Source organism: Amblyomma mixtum, chromosome 3, assembly GCF_055824585.1.
Source record: "Amblyomma mixtum isolate Tamu chromosome 3, ASM5582458v1, whole genome shotgun sequence".
Classification (NCBI taxonomy): Eukaryota; Metazoa; Arthropoda; class Arachnida; order Ixodida; family Ixodidae; genus Amblyomma; species Amblyomma mixtum.
This window is the reverse complement of record NC_143014.1, coordinates 402,701,061-402,719,280: the sequence shown is the minus strand read 5'-3', so window position 1 is coordinate 402,719,280 and position 18,220 is coordinate 402,701,061. Positions and strand designations below refer to the sequence as shown.

Sequence of the window (18,220 nt, the reverse complement as noted above, 5' to 3'; positions counted from 1 at the left end):
CATTACTCCCTTATTATAATTGCTAAATTACATAGATTCGGAGAAGTGCCCATTTTTGTTGATTTCTATATTCAGTGTGGCCATATCAGAATGTGAGAGGCATGCTATGTTGATTGGGAGTCATTTAAGTGTTATATGGAAGAAGAAATGTGAAGAAAACTTAGTTCAGGGGCACGATGGTGACTGCTGTGTTGTCTGTGCTATGAGTCTTTATGGGGATTTATTTCATGGGTTTTGCTTTCCTGAATCATGTCAGCTGCAAAATCATAGGAATCTCCTTTGCTGCCTGGTTGTGTGCTGCAAGGTTACATATTTTGCCTGTACTTTGAGTTCATTCTTTGTGAGAGCAATACCTTGCAGTCGTACTCTCAGTGTAGTGCCTAAAAGCGGACACTGTGGGAACAATGAAGGCTACTGTAACTGTGTTAAAGGGGAAGCAAGGGTCTTGAAATGATAATTTTTATTATAAAAGATATCGTAATGAAATTTGGTGTGCTTATGTGTTTCTTCCTGTTTTCAACAATATAATTAGTTTCAGTGTATCTCAGTTCCCATAGTATGTGAAAATTGTTGAAGCATAAATACCTATAAATTCCTACAGGTCATTCATACACTTTATTTCAATGTTTTTTGGTTTCGATTGACATGGGGCCGTAGCCAAAGACCTGCCATCTGGAGCTATGCTAATTATACTGTTTTTGAGGTGCATCATCATATAAAAATGTTCAGTTATGTCCAAGCACCATAATTGTGAAGTATAGTAGTTAGGCGACATTATGGTTCACAAAATTTATAATGTTCGACTCAGTCAAAAAAAAAAGGTAGCATAGCTCCACAGTTTAGTTCTCTCTGAATTCAACGGTGTAAGATTATCTGAAATTGCACATTAAAAACGTAATAAAAACTTCCGTAAGGCTAGTCGTGGCGCATATCAGGAAGCTGAGAAAATCTCATTTGAAGTGCGCATGCCAGCTATTTGGAGGTTGTTGTAGAGGCTGGAAGAAACAACAGAATGGGGACGCTGCAATAATAATTCGCAGAAGTGAGAAATACCAGGATGTGGGGGAGAGGCCCAGTTTTCAAACAAAACTAAGATGGTGGCCATCGGGAATGTGGTCATGAGAAGCTACAGGTGCGAAGTTCTGTCACATTTCGCTCCGAAATCACAATTTCCACTCTTCGTAGGCGGAAAATATGTAATTGCCTTAAACCTTTTTGCGCGGGTGCTTTGCCATTTTTGCAACATCGAAATTTTCGCATTTTTTTAATCATTTCAAGACCCGCATCTCCCCTTAAAGTTGTGGCCATGAACAGAATCTTTAAGACATGCTTTCTGATATTGTAGCACTTTGGTTCTCAGTGAAAATTCACGCCGTGTGATCTATGTAATTACAGCACAAAGCAGCAGGAGCAGTGGGTACGGCTGGTGTGCCTGTGTGTTCTATCACTCTAGATCTGCTACAGCTGCTTTTGCTACTTCACTCGTGTGGTGTGCATTGCAGGCTAATATTCCTTACGAGTATTGAGCTCAGAATGCAGATACCAGGACTACGTAGTGTCACCTTTGGGATGAGAAAGAAGGAAGAAATAAAAATAGTTTTTATAGTTTGTTATATTTAATTATCTTATATGAATTCAGCTCTAATAGACAAGCACACAAGATGAAGGTCTTGTCCCGTTATGCTGTTCCCTTTGTGTACTGTTCCATTTCCACTGAACTGACACAAAGTGACGATGGGAGTAAAAAAGTGGTTCTTAAGGACCTGTCTACCGATGTTCTTGTTTGTGCAAGTACGTCTGATTACTGAAGCAACCACTTAACATCCCATTCATGTTGGGGGCTGGTGCATTGATCGATTTTTTTTTTCTCTTGTCTGGCATTTCATCCAGGAGTGTGTACTCCGATGATGACATTCGAAAGAAGGAGCATGATATTCTTCGAGCCCTCCGCTCCCAGGATGGTCCTGCCTCGACAGATGATGAAGATGGTGGCGATGATGATTTTCAGGACATGACTGGCGAGACTGACACCAGGGAGGGAACTCGGGAAGTAACCGAGAGCGGCTCAGCCAATGAACCAGGTGGGGACAACGACGGCGTGCTTACTGGGTCACTTGAGCAGACGGGGGCTGAGGACTCTCTTGAGAATTTCCGCTCATGCTTTGTGAATGACAATGACACCAACTGTAGTGAGAACCGTGGTGCAACAGCTGGAAATGTAGAAGAACCTCTAGACAGCCTGTGCTATAACACCCAAGTGTACGAGGAAAGCCAAGCCGGCGATGACGTGTCAGACAACCGGGACGAGTGCTCCGTGAGCATGAGCAGCAGCATGGTGCGGAGTGGAACATTTGATCTGCAGAGCCAGATGCCGCTCGAGGCAGCCATTGAAAAGTGGAATGGGGAAGAGACAGCAGCGATAATGGGTGTGCAGGAGAATCATGAGGAGCAACAGCATAGCAACAAATCCACAATTGTAGAGGAGTGCAATAAAGCAGGCTTGAAAGTCTCCACAGAGCAGGATGGAAAGTCTCTGGCACCAATGCCTGCATTCTGCCTGCACGAGAAATCTCTTGCTCCCATGCCAGTGTCATACCAATGCCTTCCGAGATCACCTAAGGTCGGTGGGCAACTTGGCGAGAAGAGAGGTGTTGCTTTTGGGATGAATGATTCTGGCTTCATGTCCCAGAACACATCTGTCACTGAGGCAGTGGCGTACGACAGCCTTAATGATGTGGGGGAAGTGCCCTCGCAGGGTGCTGCTGACCAAGCTGAACTGGGGTCAAACCAGGAGCGTCGCGCATCGGGTGCGCTGTTCCCCTTCTACATCGACATAAACAAGACAAAACCAGAAGAAACCCAGGCACAGCAGCACAGGGAGCCGTCAAACCAAGGTTCGTCTCTGTACATGTACATAGATGCTGGTGGAGATGCTAGTGCAGGCCAGGCCCAGAAAAGGTCGCCAGCAAACAAGCCCAAAGGAGATAGTGATTCGTCCAAACGACCTCAGTCATGCTACATGTACGTTGACTTCAATACAGTTCACCACAATGACTCTCATCCTGATGAGAAGCCATCCTCTCGCACAATGCCACGCACCTTGTCACTGTCGATGTTCATTGACATCAATGATGACCACAGTGAAAGTGTTGTCTGTGCCCAGGAAGCGTATAGTAACTACCAGGGAAAGCCTGCAAAGGATGGTGCAAACACTGTAGAGAGGCAGCGAAGCATTGTTGAACACCACATGTGGGAACACTTTGAGCATGAAGAGATATTGGTTGTGTCGGAGGAGATCCCAGCTACGGAACAGCCTACTACTAGAATTGCACCCTGTCCCACTGCAGAAGGGGACGTCTCCTCACCAAAGAGGGTATCGACATGCCAATCAAGGTTCCAGCCTCCCGAAGTCTGCTTACTGCCAATGAGCCCGATTCTCAGGCGCAACGCAAAGCCAGAGCCTGTGAAACCAGCACCCAGGGCATTGCCCGTAAAGTCGTCAACACGGCCACAGGATGTGGATGCCATGACATTCCGCAGGTCTGAGGTGTGCGATGGCGAGGACAGTGATTCTCTAGAGCATGAGAGTGACCGGGAAGGTGATGTGCCTAAAAAGGATGCGTTTTCAAAAGCTGAGGAGTTACCATCAGCAGGACCAGTGTCATCAACAGTACCGCCCAAGAAACCAGAATTGGAAGTCCTTGTGACTAAGGCTGATACAAGTGTGGTTCAAGAGTCTCCTGCAGTCGTGCCCAGGGAAACTATACCAAGGGTGCGTACATGCCTCAGATAGTATAGCCCCTTCATGCACTGTGTTTGCATTTGTACAAGTGACCTGAGCACTGTCAGATTCTCCTCTACAAGGCATAATGTCCACTGATGTGTGCACTGAAAGAAAGTGCTGAGACTGTATGTGTAAAATGTTTCGTATAACCATTTCAAGACAGGCGTGCAACATTAACTGAAAAGTTGTGTTTAAAGGTAACCACCCCCCACGTTTTTCAATAGCTCTGGTTTGGATTTGATGAGTGCACATTTCATTTTGTTCGTTTTGCAAGCATGAGTGCTTTAAAATGCCTGAACTGTACTGATTTGTTTGCAACACAACTCTTTATGATGGAGCCAGTCAAAAGAAATGTAATTTAGACCCTGAAACTAGAGATTTGCATAATGTGGAGATAAATGAGGTCTGAACAGGAATTCCATAATTCGGCATCTGGAAGAATGTCAATTTTTCCTGTGCAGTCTCGGCATGCTTGTTTGAAAATTTTGGAAGTTTTAGCATTCTCTCCCTCCTTTGGCTAATAATTTTGCTCCTGAAGGAGATAGAGCAGTTTAATTTTTTTTGCTGTCAAGTGTGCCTGTATACTGTCCTCTGAAATGGTTAGGCTTCTTTAGACCCCGTTGGTTATGAAATCCTCCATATGCCTATCTTTGGAGCTTCTATGGGCGCACAATTTGCATCTTGCAACCCAGGCCATTAGCATGATGCTGGTGACCCAGGCATGATGCTGGTGACCAAAGGGTCCACCACTTTATCCGAGCACAGGAGCTCAGACCTGATTAATTCAAGTAAAGCACTTCTTTCTATCTAAATTTCTGCATAAAGTGTCAGGTTTAAAAGAACAAACACAGACTTCAAATTTTGTTTGATGCCACTTCTGGGATGCTGATTCTGGGGATGCCTAATCTTGTCTGCATTTTCAGTGTGGTAGACTTCTGACCTCCTCCTGCTCTTCAGTGTTTCATGGGCAGTGAAGCAGGGACATTCTAATTGATGAATTGGCATCGGAGAGCAGCTCACAAGATGGTGAATACTATGCTGGTGACACTTTTACGTGATATCAAGTCCTGGTGTATAATATGCTTTATGGGTGTTTCCAAGGGTGACATCATGGGCTAGCATTTATTAAATAGTTGCAGATATCCTTGCAGTGATAGGTTAACAAAAAATTGATCCATATCTAAGTGTAATGTAATTAGTGTAACCATTTGTGGAGTCTTTTGTGGGTGCCCTGGTATCCTTGCTTCTTTCCTTATGTGCTGCCTATGCCTACCGCAGCCTCCCTTCTCTCCTGGAGATGGGGATGATGATTCGGAGACTGTGTACTCGAAGGTCTCTGAAGTGAGCTGCCTGTCAAGCATCGACAAGAGGATGCAGGAGTCAGGCTGCAGCCCAGAGAGGCTGGGTGCCTGCTCCAAGTTGGGGGACGACCTGCTCAGAATGTTCATTGGCCAGGTGGAGACGGACGTCACAATTCGCGTAGAAGGCAAGGACATCGGGGCACACAGGTATGAACACTCATCGACAAACTGTCACATTCTGCACAGGCAATGCACCGCTTAATGTGGGAAGTTGAAGAGTAGTTTTTGAGGTTAAAAAAAGGAGGTACTGGCTCTCATTTACAGAAGTGATGGAATTTGAACGGTCATGTGCCTTGCTGACGTGGACCTCAGTGGATACTTAAAATTATCTGAAACATGCTGTGAAGACTGTTGAAAGGGCTGTAAGGGTGACTCTCATTGTATGTTCTCATGATCTCCTAGCCACAGCGTTTGTTGGACAAGCTTTGGCTGGAGGTGTGCTTGCCTCACTAGTTTACCACTTATCGTAGGCTTAAAAATTGTAATAAAAATATGAATGGGGTGAGAGGTAAATTGTCTCGCATCATGCACTGCCTGGCATATTGCACCATGCGCTGTCTTGTATTTTGCTTTTCCTGTAGAACGAGCAGGCTTTCCCAATAGGACCTGCCAGCTTTTGTTAAATGGGATCCCCATATGGCAGTGGGACTTGCTCAAATTCTTCAAGATGAACTTGAGGGCTGAGCTTGTGGTGAGTGGTCCAAGCTGAAAGCTTTTTCAGCAGGATCAGTGATGCTATCTTTGTTGTTTGCCATCTTGCTTTTCTTGCTGTTTTGTTGAGAGCTGAAGATGAAGGGCTTAGGTCACTCCTAAGCTTCTTCGACTTCTGCAACTTCTGCAACTGCTCGCGCATATTGACGAACTGATGTATTAAAAGTCAGTGACTGAAGGGGAAGTTGACTGCACATTACGTCGCAGCACAGGACACGATTAGCTTGGCTAGTAGGGCATAAGCGTGCACAGAAGAGGGTGGGGGGGGGGAAAGGAGGCAGTACTCCCCCCCCCCCCCCCGGATGGCATGGAGGGGAGCGCAAATTTTGCCCAGTATTGTTCTCTCCTACCCAGAAGACTTGAAGAGGCACTACCATGACTGGCTCCCCCTCCCCCCCCCCCCTTCTTATATAGAGACCTGTGCACGTCTACGATGCTCTAATATGAGAAAATCAGGATAGATCATGCATCATATGTTCATACCCTAGCAGTTGCACGCTGACATGTGTCACGCCTTGTGAATGTGCCTCAGCCTTCCCACAAGCACCTCTACCGCGGCTACTGTGGCAGAGAGCAGACGCCTCTTGTTACCAGTGCTCCACGTTGCGGTATGGAGATCCGCCAAAACCTGACATCCGCCTGCAGCGAGCAACGAACCTGAAATGCCCGACCTACTCCCTCCGCACTACCAGCGCACTGTATCTCCTTCGCAACCACCATGAAAATTTTCTCCTTCAGTCATATTAGCACAAAAATTTCTGCCATTAAGAACAAAGCCAGCACACCCAGGCGAGCAATAACATACACTTGAGCGCATCTCTATATGCTGCCGTCAGCGCTACCACCTATTTTCTGCAACAGGTGTCTAGACTCTATCCGCCTATAATCGGCGCTGAGCCGCACATCTGCTGCTGCCGCTACATGACTGCACTGCTATGCCTGCAGTTTTGCCTATAATCAGGGGCAGCCGCCTAGAGCATGGGTAATCTTCACTGATTCTGGAGCTGCTATGCCATCTGTTAAGATCACCACGTACGTATGAGCAACTTGCCATCGACACTAAAGCCTTTTACACTGCAATGTTTGCTACAGCGCAGCATGGTGCTGAAGTGGTTGTTTCTCTCTGTGTGGTATGTTGGGCAATGACCACTCTTACTGGGCAGCAAGAGCGTGCACTTTGGCTCACCTGAGGACATCCTCGTTCCCTCGCGTCGAACTGATGAGGCAAGACATGCGGCCGCTGTAGCCTGGCGCTCACAACGTGCCATGGAGTTTGATCAGGACGTCGGTATACAGCCCCCGCTCCACACAACAGGGATGTGTGACCGTGCATGCCTGTTTAAGATTCGCCTACACCATCATTACGTTAAGACTACATTAAGACTCTACACCAAGGGCACATCAAAACTCTACCCTCATTTTCTATCCTCAGCCCCATTTGCACGATCCAGCACCTGAAATGTGTTCTCCCTTATTAAATGGTCTCTATACTTTCTAAACACTTCTTATAGACTTTATTGCCTTCCTGACTTTTCCTTTTGTGTATTCATAGTTTATGGACATAAGTCTAGTAAAGGTGTATGGCCATAAATCTAGAAAGTCTAGACTGCATCGACAAAACTCTATGAAAATTTTTGTAAGGACGGCACTGGATGCCCGAGAAAACCTTCTGGCCGTTTTAGGTTGTCACGTCCAAGTTTGAAAACTGAATTAAGGCTACATCAGGGCTCTATCCTCAGCCTGGCTAATGTGTAACGCGGGCTGAGCATTGCATGTGACGTAGGCCCTGATAATAACTCTTAGGGGCACGGCACTTACATGCGCCTGTGAAAATTGTGTTTGTGTGAGGTGGGGGTATATGAGTGTCATGTGACTGTGTTTCGCTTCATGTTTATCATGCTCACCTGGTGCTAGCGGAGCAGCCTCTCCGCTTAAAATCAAAGAGGGCTCACCCCCCCCCCTCCCAAACACACACACTTCCTCTTGCTTAATTTGCGAGTTATAAGAAGCAACGGGTCGACTGCACTGTTGTTAACTCTTTAGCCAAGTTAAACGACTCCAGTGGGCACTTTGGGCTAACAAAGAGGGCGCAATTAAGCGTTAGGTATCCTTCCATTCTTGCGTCTCTATCACGTAATAATGAGTAGTTCCACAGCTGGCTTTGAGGTTGGTGTTAGCGCAGTGGTAACCCGCACCGCCATCACCGCCGCCGCCCAAGATACATGGGCAACGGCGTCCGTCGTGGTCTAGGTGAGCCGAACGGTGCTCCTGGTAGTGCACATACAAGGGAAAAGGATGGGAAAATTACAGCTGATGAGAAGGGGAAAAGCTAACTGTCGTACTCTCCTCATGTTTAGAGGACGAAGCTGTAGTCCGGTTTTCTCCCGCCGAATCTTATCGCTGAAAATTGCAATTATTTCGGTTTAATCCTCAGAGAAACTCACAATAGCGCATGCCTATGGTGCACGCCGCGTCGCGAGCAAACGAGCAAATAGAAACAAAGAGGAGGACAGGAGAAGAGGAGGAGGAAGTGAGGTCACGGTGACGCAGCGCCTTGGGCTCACGTTACACGGCCGGGAGCTGGAAGCCAACCTCGCGGGAGCGGCACAAGCCCGCGGCGGGGGTTAGAGTGAGTCAATGGCGGAAGCCTCAAGACCACAGTGCTCCCTAGTGCTCACTCCGCTAGCCGCAGTACGAGGACAGACGGAGAAGAAGGCAGGAAGGGTAGCAGGGAACTATACAGGAAGATAGAAAGCAAGTGCACCGTATCATTCCGCCGTTACCACCTCGTCCTAATTATATACCGTCAAATTAATCGAAATACGATTAGCGACTTACAAATTTCGTCATCAGCGATGAGACCGGACTTAACGGTTTCACCGATTACGTACTGTCGCGGACAAAAGTCTCTGGACCGCGTGCTCTGTAAACGACACCGGTAGCTCTGTAATTAGCCGCCGCCTGGGCCACACTTGGGGAAGTGAAAGTCAAAATCCTGTTCTTTCTCCTCCACAAGTGTGGTCTATAGCCGGTGGATAATAATAGAGCGATCGGATTCGTTTACTAATCACGGGGTCCAGAGACCTTTATCCCTGACTGTACCTTCCTAAGTGCATTCTTTTCATTCTCTTTTATGAAGTGAAACTTCATAAACGTTTCGAAAATTTGCTGCATGAAAACCACAGGAAAGAAACCTCGGGGAGGAAGTCTCGAATGCATTCCACGTTTAAAATTTGGTAGCCATGCGCTTTTGGTGCTTGTTATTCCTGCTGACTCTCTTTTTCTCTGACTGAGCGGCCCGTTGGCGCACGCTGCGCTTCCCACTTGGCTTCGCGTGCTGGAGTGCTACAGATTCCAGGTGCAGGCGTTTCGCATTGACGCTACGCGATCGCTCAGCGTGCTGATGTTCTTCCTTTTGTACAGCCTGGCGCGAACGCTGAGAAATACGCTCGGCATCGCGCTATGCTTCCCCGCAGACGCTGCGCCTCGGCGCGTCTACGTTTTCAACGCCGTTCATGGTCTTCACTCAGTACACAGTTTGGTTGCATTCTACGCCTCTTTTCCTTCACTCCATGCTACGCAGCCCATTCGCGGTTCTTGTGCTCACCACAGCGCGCGTACAAACATGCACACTCAACGCACCGCAGCTCGGCGCCACGGAGTTCAGGGCTTCATTCTATCGCCTTTTTCTCACTTTTCCTCTCTGACCAACTTGTTCCTCCGTTGTCATCTTCCCGGCACCTGCTCACATGATCGTCATGCAATCCTCAAATCCCGCTCCTTCCCTTTGCCCATGGCTGCTGTACTTCGCCATCTCCACTACTCGCGCCCCTCCGCGCGGTGGCCTCGTGATCGGGACAGGCGCCTTCCTCTCCGTTTTCCATTCCTCCGCAGCAGCTTCGCTTCACCAGCTTCACCGTTACCACTCCTCGCCCTCCTTCTGCAGAAGGAAGCGGCAAACGCCCTCGAAAGCCGTCGACGATTGTCAGGACGTCGCGGTTAATCCGTGGTTGATCACTGAACAAAACTCTGCTACCTGGATGAAAGCATCGAGCATCAAACGTTCTTAATGGCTGGCTCGCAGTCATTCTGCCGCAATGCACAACTTGTGCAAGCGAATTTCGTCTAAATTTCACATTTATTGTACGAGAAACGCACCACAAGCTTGGCGGATCACGCAGCCTAGCACCGGAGGTCCAAGCCCAGCCCAGACTCTGTGTAGCCCGCGCGTAGTTCTGGAGCATGGGAGCAGAGCTGCGCTGTCTGGACAGGGCAGACACTTTAAAAAAGCTTTTCTCTGCATTCTTCTCCGTCAATCCTTTGTCCTTTCGCGATGAACTGTCACCCGCGTGCGTTGACGCCTGCGCGACGGTGTGTGACAGGCGCGGGTGTAGTGGCGCTGGCATGGAATTTGAAAAGGTCTCGTATTATTGTCGCCATTTTGTTTCTACTGTGTTGCGAATGGTGGTTGTATATCGTCATTATTCCCGAGCACGCTTGCTGGTTCTTTAACGAGGCTGCTCTCCTATCTGAAACGGCATGGTGCGCACTGCAAAATGCAATCAAAAGCGTCCAGCGTTACCAAGAGAAAGAGAGAGCCAACTTATTTCCATAGAATATACCCCCATGTTGATTACCTAAGAGGAAGCCATGAAGTTCAGCATTTGTTACGCCTTTACGAGTGCATCATGTTATTTTTTACTGCGACATCTTTATTAGGAACCTTCTATAAATTGTAGACGTTCTCAGCGTCGGAAAAGCAAGGAAAGAAAGGTGTAGTACACTCGCATATGGCAGACGATACACGTTCCTCATGCTACAATCCCCATATAAGATCACTTAAAAGGAAAAAATTTCGCGCAAATGAAGACGAAACGAGACAAGACTCGGACAAGCGCAAATTTTCAACTTGCGTTTGATTTCGATATATATATAAATGTTTTTCCCCTTTCCTGGCCTTCGCAACCCTCCCCCTCTTGCCCATAAACGGACTGGAGCACTCGCGTCTTATACTGACTTTGGGTCTCCTTCCTCTAACGGGAGAGAGAGTGGTTTCACCTCTCACTTTTCGTGCGGTGCCTAGAAAATGAGAAATTGTGGAATTTCATTCGTGTGTATACCCTGATGAAGGACGGTCCTCCGTTCGAAAGTGTTGGTATTAAATGAAGATAATCGGAAAGTTGTGACCCCTTCTACTACAAGTCTTCCTGGCCCATTGAACAATAAGACCTGCTGCAACTACTATATATACATATATATATATATATATATATATATATATTTATATATATATATATATATATGAGAGAGAGAAGCCAACGAACCCCTCATTCCCCTTCCCTTTATATATATATATATATAAGGGAAGGGGGTTGAGGGGCTCGTTGGCTTCCCTCTCTCATATATATATATATATATCAAAAATTATTTCTTGGCAGCTGATTGATTAATATAAGATAAAGTCACCAGAACTTGGAAAACATAAGATTTAATTCACGACGTTTCGGCTGGAGGACCAGCCTTTTTACAAGTGTATTACAGTATTTGAAACAAGTAGCTTTTATAGCATCCGCGAGGCACAGAAAAAAGTGTTAAAACAAAAACACAAACAGCGGGGAGGGGAGAGGTTTAGAAAAAATAATTAAAAAAGTAAACAAATAAAAAATAAAAATAAAAAATGTTGGTTACAACTTGAAACGGCGGCAGGTGTTCGGAGGGAGGTAACGACAGAAAAGTCGATGACAAGCGTGAACCTCTACAGCGTACAGCTGCCACAGGGCTGTGACAAAAAAAAACCTTTACTGCACAAGATTTTACAAAATGGCACTCAAGACGCATTGTGGCGACACGAGCGAAGTGCCTGGCAGCCGCACGGCGAGAAGGCAACATTCCAGGAGAAAGTTCTAGGCATGGGGCTCGGCAGGAATGTCAAAAAAAGAAAAAAGAAAAAAAAACGCTACTACACAAGAATATGAAAAATCCCACTCAGAGAAGGGTTGTGGCAGCACAACACTATACAAGATAGGTCATTAGGAAAAAACACAAGTTTCTAATGACTAATGAATCCTTACACAACCACTCAATACACAAAAAAGGAGAATCCTTATACAACCACTCAATACACAACAAAAGAAAAAGACCCAAGGTTAAAAACAAACACACACACACAACACCAGAAACGAACTGCAGTCAGTGGCAAGTACAATGTACTGTGTTGAGACAAATGTAATTCTTCACTGTGCGTGAGCGCGCGCAGAAGAGAAATGCGTGACAATGCATTACAAAGCATGACAATACAATACAAAAATACTTAAAAAAAAACAAAAACACTAAATACGTGGGAATGCATGTGACATGAAAAAAAGAAGAAAGAAATGCTTGCTATGCTTTCTGACGCCCGTTCTATCAGTCTCTGCCATCAACATGTCTTGGATAATTATTTGGTACTCTAGGGGTGTAAGCATGATAGCCGGCCTACTGTTTCGTTGATGCCGCTTGAGAATGTGTTAAATTTGTGAATCAGGTATGATTCACAGCTCTCGCGCTCATAATGCGTTTTTAACCCCGATTGGAGTACAATAGCTTTAAAGTTATCGAATGGATGCCCAAGGTTGTTTATGTGTTTTGAAAGTGGGAGATTTGGCTGCATCCGCACATGTGATCTGTGATTGTTGATGCGAATCCTGAATGGTGTAACTGTTTGTCCCACGCACTGAGCTTTACAGGTGCCACATTCCAGGAGGTAGACAACATTAGCGCTGTCGCATGAAACGTTGCCTTTTATCTGGAATGAGAAGGATGACGCTGTGCTTTTGGCGCTAGTAGTTATTTCCATCATCGGACAGAGTTTACACCTAGGTTTATTGCATGGCGCAGATCCTCTGAAGCTACGGTTCCCGATTGTAGATGATGTTATGATATCACGGATGTTCCTTGCACGCCTATACACAACGCGTGGCAGAGCAGGGATGACTTCTGTCATCCTTTCACTCTGTTGAAGGATGTTGGGGTGTTTCTTAAGAACTGCATGAACATTGGGGATTGACGCCGAATGTGTAAGGACAAGATTGACTTGAGAGTTCGGGCGTGGCTGCTTCTTTCCATTTCTGAGTTCGCGCCGGTCATGCCTTTAAGCTTTCTTGATTGAATCGTCGATAACTGACAATGGGTGTTTCTGTCGTGCTAGGTCTGCCCGGAGTTGCTCGCAGTTTGATTCAAAGTCGTCATCTTTAGAGCAAAACCTCCATCGCGTACAGTCAGCAACCACTCGCGACCAATCATCGACTGCCACCTGCCACGGTGGTCACTTTGCTCCCGATCTGGTAGGCCGGTTGTGACGACGACACCAGGTCACGTGACCCAGGTGACGCACCTATAGGTTGCTTCTTTGAGGATTTTTGGCTGAAGTCCCGCGACGCCGAAGACGCCGGATTTCCTGCACAGCAGGAGCCTTAACGCTATCGCGTTAAAGCATACCACTTATGACAGCGTGGTGCAGAATGTGCAACGCGTACCGATGCAGTCGTAATCGGGAGAAGAAAGGCGGCGGGGCACGCTCGAAACATGCGAAACCGAGGCGAAAGTTGGCAATTTTGCCCATCGGGCCACGTCCCTTTGACGTCACGTTGTTTACTATGGGAAGGAGTCTGTTAAACTTTCAGCGAATGAGGTACTTTTCTGTTCCGGGTACCACCGATCCGACTGCTTGAAGTCAGCTTGTGTAGTGTGTGTGATGCAGCAGTTGGAGATCAAGCTATGAGGGGCTGCAGGCTGTGTTCCCGGGTTTTATGCCAACACAAGGAGAGGACAGAGGCTCGCCTTGCTCGGGACAGCGCGCGCGCAAAAATGAGAGAATAGGTCAAGCGAGCATCCTGGAAGTCAACAGACAACTCCAGAGTATGCTAGGTAAGGCATGCATAAAGCCCTCCATAGCGTCTTCAGTCAAACAGGTAAGCGACCGTAGAGGGGCTTTATGAATGCGAAACGCTTGCATTCCAGAACGATTTCTTCTGGCGGCGGAGGTATATTGCAAACTTCAACTTTGTATTCTTATAATGGCTGAAATTAGCAGCCATCAAAGGCGATTTCTCGCATTTGATTTCATGGCGAACGAGAAGCTGCCAATGGCAGTCTTTGGCGAATATGCAATGGCAGATAAAAATAAGTAATCCTCATTATTGGAAAAGTAATCGAAATGTACAGTATCTGGGTCAACAGATTGGGCTGGAATTTGCTATGCCCGCTGTGAGAATGCAACGACTGTTCACAAGACACCGAGCTTCTCGAAAGATGAGCTGCGAAAGATTACCTACTTTAGCGTAACTAGCCCCGATTCACTGTTCAAACAACCTCAGGTACCACCTGTATTGACAGCACACCAAATATGTAGAATTCCACGCGGTAGCGGCAGTTATCTGTTTGAAACGGCCCACCGCAGGATTGCACCTAATGCAGCCGAACGGTGGAGTGGGACTAAACATGCCGTTTTTGAGAGCGGTGTTCTCGTCCTGAAAGCAGAGGCGCGCCCGTCCAGACACTCTAGATCAGGGGTACTCAAACTTTTTTGCTTGGAGGAACCCCAAAAGCCTTCAATAAGTTCCAGGGAACCCCCCCCCCCCTGCTTTCACTTACCAGCAATGTTGTCGAGTGCATTTTTGCAAAGAGAGAGTTGCAAAAGTTAAATGTTTATTGCACAGATTAATACAAATACTAATGTGATGGGTGGTACTGCTTCCCTTTTAAGAGCAAGTCAAAGCGTGGCTCTGTAGCACTCAGAGCCAGTCTCATATCAGCTGCCGGGTCAGAGCCGGTGAGGGTTCTCGCGGAACACAAGAAGACAGCCGGCGGAACCCAGTTTGAGAACCCCTGCTCTAGATCAAACGCTTACGGGACGCGACTGTGCGAAAAAAAAATATGGCTTTGGCTCAACTCGGCTGAGCTAAGCCGGAGCGAAAAGTAACCGAACCAGTGGCCGATGTCGACGCCCGCGGAGATGGCAACATCCGCTGCCCTTCTGTGTAGTGGCAGCCTTCACGACACTTTTAGTTGGCCGTGCCCTAGCGTCCCTCAGGGGCGTGCATAGGGGGCGCGTGTAAACAGTATTGCCATCTAGTGACAAGAAGTCAAAGCACATCAACGCTGGGTTGAAGAAATTTTCATCCGTAATTACTGATAACGAGGGTGGGTGCGTTGCGAGCCTTTTTTATTCCAAGGTGAAAAACTATGCAAATCGAAGAAAATGTGACAAGTGACTATAAGCTAGAGAACTGCTGCGCCAGGTGTCGTTCCTGCGAGGAAAAAACACTGCATTTAGTTAGGCCTAAGAGCTTGAAAATCGCCAAATTATCTGAAAAACAGGGGCTAGTTATCGCATATACTAAGTGAAGGCGAGAGTGTGTGAAACAAACGCGAACTGCTACCATTTGAGCGAGCTATCGTGTCGAAGAATCCTCAGGCGACATGCATTTATTCCGAAGCGGGCAAGCAGGGCGCCGCCATCTTGTCAACGCATCCCGCAACGTGTCCGTAGCGCGCGCACGCTACGGTTTGTAGCATGCGTACGCCCGCAACTCGCTGCAAGCCCAATTAAAAGTGTCGATTTGTGGCATATGCTTCAGTGAATTTAGTTGCGCGCGCGTCACCGGCGCGCACCCTTTCGTTCCTTTGCGGTAGCCGTTATCGCCGCTCTCTCTCCCTCTCTTCCCCCCTTCCCTCACGTTAAGCATGCCTATAAAAAGGCACCCAGCTTTGGCAATAAACGAGGTTCGGCTCTCCTTACTGACCAGCGCGGCTTCTGTACTTGGCGCGCCTCAGGGCGTTGCCTGTGCCGCTGCTTCTCCAAACGTACCTCCCGTTCTTCATCGGTTTCATCAAATCCACGAGCCCGCTTTCGCAACTTCTCTAGCCTACGCGGTTTCGTGACGCTCTCTGTCGTAGGGATCACTAGAACCTACCCGGCTCCTCGAGGAACTCGTCCCGGTGACCGGCGAGCGTTGACTTTAATTCAGCAAGAGTGAATCACGTGGTTAGACACGCGACACAACTATCCAGAGCGAGCGGTCTGAGTGGCGGTCAGCGCAGCGGCGGAACGAGTGGCGACTAGCCACGTGGTGTGACATTACAGCCATATCTGCGGCGAGCCTCCTGCTAGAGGTCAAATCCAAGCGTAATTTGACCTTCTGCTTTGCATGCTAGAAGTGGCGCTTTTCGTTCCAAAATTATTGCAGCGCAGTCACGTAATCCGGTCTCCTGAAATATGTAAAGTATAAGGGAACTGGATGCTCTATCCGCTGGTAACAATAATGCGCGACTGCGTCGCGAAGCAGAGCTACAATGATTTTTTTCCGTGAACATGCGTCCCGTAAACTTTTGATCGCGATAGTATCGTTAAAGCGTAATTGTAAAAGCCTAAAGCAGTTATATATTGACTAATTAAGGGCTGCCTTTGGTGTCACTGCAAAATGTTCATTGTGGCTATTTGTTGCGCCTTTCATTTTTCTGTTGGAACGTTGAATTGCTCATTTCAATTTTTTTTCTCCCTCTAAAGCAGTCCAATTTTATGGCAAGGTTTTGCAGTTTACTGGCGTGTTTCGCGCCGCCGCGATGGCTCAGTGGTTATGGTGCTTGGCTGCTGACCCGAAAGACGCGGGTTGAATCCCAGCCGCGGCGGTCGAATTTCGATAGAGGCGAAGTGCTAGAGGCCCGTGTACTGTACGATGTCTGTGTACGTTAAAGATCCCCAGGAGGTCGAAATTTCAGGAGACATTCACTGCGGCGTTCCTCATAGCCTGAGTCACTTTGGGAGGTTATGTCCCCATAAACCATGTCGGGTTTCGCACGGCGAGAATTGAATAAATTTCTTCTTCGTGGCAAAACTTATGGAAACACCTCCCCGCTTTCTTTATTTCCGGGAGGTTCCATCAAAGTCGGTGTTACGTTTAGTAGATTTTTTTTTTTGCCCTGGCCTCCGAGAAAGTATCTTCCAGTCAGAGATACCAATACACTTTAAAGAATCAAACTCTGTGTCCGCCTTTTTAGCCAGAATTACAAAACAAGAACTGCATGATATAATCATTAGCTTTAAGCGAAATAAACCTCCTGGTATTGACTTCTTGTCAGCAAATTTGCTCTAAAGGAACTTCGAGGCACTGTCTGATGTTCTGATTTTCATGTTAAATGGTTTTCCACACACTGCACTTTTCCCGGATGAGCTAAAAAGATGATATGAAGAACTATCGACCTATCTCTATCTCGCCTATACTTTCCCATATAATCGAAAACTTTCTTTTGAGATTTATGTCACCCTTTGTAAACAAATTTTTCATTTTGTCAACCCATCGTTTTGTTCTGTTCCCGGTCGGGGTACTGTAACTCTTCTGGAAGAGTTAAGGAAGGGAACTGGAAATGATCCCCATTTATAGGCCGCAGCAGTGATTTCCCAATGTCATATTTGATATGAGTGTTGGAGCAATAAACGTTGCTATTTCTACACGACACAGGAACGCCACGATTAAAATTAAAACTAACATGCGCTTCTCCTCTATCCTCAACACTCCCCCTTAATTTCAATTCCTGCGGCGACCTCTGGGCTTCGAGCAATCTTACGGCAGTACAGACTCACTCATTTACTCTTTAAGAGCCACAGTACTCATTTGGTAATTACCAGCTTCGTCTCTTCCTGGCATGCGTCTGCTTTGTGCAAGAGTGTATTGCAACCTAAAACCGTGAACGAAGGACAAACGCGCACATACCCTAAGGAAGCATTTGAGGCCCGAAACCGAAACAAAAACTACATGCATTTTTTACCACATGCGAAAGAGGGCGCTAGAGAACGCGCGTCGGAAGTTAGCGCCTGTGTTGTTGGTGTGTGTTCTCTCCCCTTGTGTCCGTCGTCCTGGTTTTGCGCTACTCTTATGCTATTCTTCCATGAACTGCTATCCAGCACTGACTTGTGGGAAAAATGGCTAGCCTCTATTCGACGCAGTGCAGTTGGAACTTTCCCGAGACCACTCACAACATTGGTGGATCATACGGCTCCAGCGCTCTGTGCATAAAACTATTTAAAGTGCAAAGATTATCATGATGAGATGCGCCGACTAAAACCAATGAAGCTTATAGCTGTGTGCATTTTAAGGCCTCTTTCTGGCGAACTACGGATTCAGCATCACTGACAGAACGGACGCATATTGCTGCTTTGCCGAGAAGCCAGTTCGAGGAGGCAACAGACGCTCTGAAGGTAATATGACTGTTATGCATTCGCTTGTTCTTTAATGCTACCACCTCATATCCTTAAGACGGTGCTTAAGTGTCCCCTACAATTTTTTTTTATCACCACCCTGAAAGATGCACTGATGTTATACAATTA

At 47.0% G+C, this 18,220-nt stretch overlaps 1 pseudogene across 1 annotated transcript in view; it reads left to right on the top strand.

Moving 5' to 3' along the window:
• Window positions 1-18,220, top strand: part of LOC149357404 (uncharacterized) — a 65,515-nt pseudogene that overhangs the window by 21,115 nt on the left and 26,180 nt on the right. The window contains exons 4-5 of the transcript XR_016291817.1: window positions 1,891-3,772; window positions 5,063-5,292. The product of XR_016291817.1 is annotated as an uncharacterized LOC149357404 (transcript). The remainder of the gene's footprint in view (window positions 1-1,890; window positions 3,773-5,062; window positions 5,293-18,220) is intronic.